The sequence below is a fragment of the Chiloscyllium plagiosum genome, unplaced genomic scaffold (assembly GCF_004010195.1).
Source record: "Chiloscyllium plagiosum isolate BGI_BamShark_2017 unplaced genomic scaffold, ASM401019v2 scaf_98753, whole genome shotgun sequence".
NCBI classification, from domain to species: Eukaryota; Metazoa; Chordata; class Chondrichthyes; order Orectolobiformes; family Hemiscylliidae; genus Chiloscyllium; species Chiloscyllium plagiosum.
The window spans coordinates 751-3,073 of NW_025187960.1; the positions used below are offsets into that span (position 1 = coordinate 751).

General features: G+C 44.9%; 1 long non-coding RNA gene across 1 annotated transcript; it reads left to right on the plus strand.

Moving 5' to 3' along the window:
• Positions 1-1,630: 1,630 nt before the first annotated feature.
• On the plus strand, positions 1,631-2,229 carry LOC122545591. Its single transcript, XR_006310565.1, has 2 exons — positions 1,631-1,713; positions 2,109-2,229. It is a non-coding gene; the product is annotated as an uncharacterized LOC122545591 (long non-coding RNA).
• Positions 2,230-2,323: the final 94 nt, after the last annotated feature.

A 2,323-nucleotide genomic window follows, 5' to 3' on the forward strand; every position in this document is an offset into this window, starting at 1 on the left:
CTATGTTGAGGTTCAGGTTGTAAGATTGTTCTCAATGAAACAAACCAACCAGTTCAGCGAGCAAACTTACAACCTGAACATATGGATACGCGCTACATCAGTATCAGAGCAGTTGAAAATGATGCTGAGTATCGTCCAATCATCAACCAACAACCCCGCTTCTGAAGGAAAAGTGATTGATAAAGCAGCTGAAGATGGTTGACCCGGACACTCCACCCTGAGGAACTCCCCTAGAACTAACAAGGCCTGGCTTCTCAAGGCCCACCTGTTCACAAGTGGGACATGACACGTCTGAACAGGTTGGTTAAAAATGTCACCTGCAGAAAACTCCAGGGATTCAAGTAGACTGCTGTTTGTTTCAAAGATCACCTGAGGGTGAAGCTGTTATAAAGCTATCACCCAGGACACTGCACCACCCGGGCAATGGGTTCTGGAGGAGATGCACACAGGACTGGAATGGTTCACTCTGTTTCTCTGTCCACATCTCCTGCCAGACCTACTGACTTCCTCCAGCACTTTCTGATTTGATTTGGATGTGAGGTACAGTTAGTAAGTTTGCAGATGACACCAAAATTGGAGGTGTAGTGAACAGCAAACAGGGTTACCTCAGATTACAACAGGATCTTGACCAGATGGGCCAATGGGCTGAGAAATGGCAGATGGAGTTTAATTCGGATAAATTCAAGGTTCTGGATTTTGGGAAAGCAAATCTTAGCAAGACATCTACACTTAATGGTAAGTTCCAAGGGAGTGTTGATGAACAAAGAGACCTTGGAGTGCAGGTTCTTAGCTCCTTGAAAGTGGAGTCACAGGTCAATGGGATCGTGAAGGCGGCGTTTGGTATGCTTTCCTTTATTGGTCAGAATATTAAGTACAGGAGTTGGGAGGTCATGTTGCGGCTGTACATGACATTAGTTAGGCCCCTGTTGGAATATCGTGTGCAATTCTGGTCTCCTTCGTATTGGAAAGATGTTGTGAAACTTGAAAGGGTTCAGAAAATATTTACAAGGATGTTGCCAGGATTGGAGGATTTGAGCTATAGGGAGAAGCTGATCAGGCTGGGGCTGTTTTCCCTGGAGTGGCGGAGGTTGAGGGGTGACCTTACAGAGGTGTACAAAATCATTAGTGGCATGGAAAGGATAAATAGACAAAGTGTTTTCCCTGGGGTGGGAGAGTCCATAACTAGAGGGCATAGGTTTAGGGTGAGAGGAGAAATACATAAAAGAGACCTAAGGGGCAACTTCTACATGCAGAGGGTGGTACATGTATGGAATGAGCTGCCAGAGGATGCGGTGGAGACTGGTACAATTGCAACATTTAAAAGGCATTTGGATGGGTATATGAATGGGAAGGGTTTGGAGGGATATGGGCCAGGTGCTGGCAGGAGGGACTAGATTGGGTTGGGATATCTGGCCGGCATGGACGAGTTGGACCGAAGGCTCTGTTTCCATGCTGTACATTTCTATGACTCGAGTCTCAGATTTTCAGCATCTGCATGAATCACCCTCAGGCCCCGCCCAGTGACGTCACGTAGCCTCTGCGCATGCGTCTACATTACCGGCCAAGATAAGGTGCTCGCTTCTCGCTGGAAGGTTTATTCTTGGTCTGAATCCCTCTCTCCAGCTTCTCCGCCTTACCGTCTGGAAAAGCGCGTCTCTTCCTATTTCCCACGGAGACAAACCCGGCACTGCGGCTGCACCGCCCTCACCTGTAGTGAGTATAGAGGGTATTCATCACCGCGGGGAATGCTGGGTAGGTACACCGCCATTGAGGAGATTAACACAGAAGATTAATTCTGTTCATTAATAATTTTCTCTTTCCTGTATTCCAATCTTCTGCTCTCCAAATAATCTTTGGAAGAACAAAATTGGCGGTTAGAAAAACATCTTAAAATTGGATGCATCTATCATATCTCTCAAATCATCTCTACAACATAATCTTGTCATTAAAATACTAGATCTCTCAAATCATTTTGTAAATTCCCGTCCTGAACTGATGGTGGTGGATTTTGGAAACTCCTTTAACAGGTGGATGTTTAATACTCACGCCAAGAGCTTGTTTATTCTGAATGTCTCTGAACATGTTTCTTTTGTCATCTCATTTTACAGAGAAGTGGAATTAATGAAAACTGAAGTGTTTCTCTGATGCCATTTCTGTGCTAACTTCTCAGCTACAAGCTCCAGCCAGAGAGTTTACATTGAAGTACAATGACATTGATTCAGAGGTGAATATTTTTGAGCATTCATCTATAATTCAATAGTTAACTTGTTTTGCTGTGGTTCATTGGTTGGGCCCTGGTGTGATCCCTTTACTGTGGATCTGA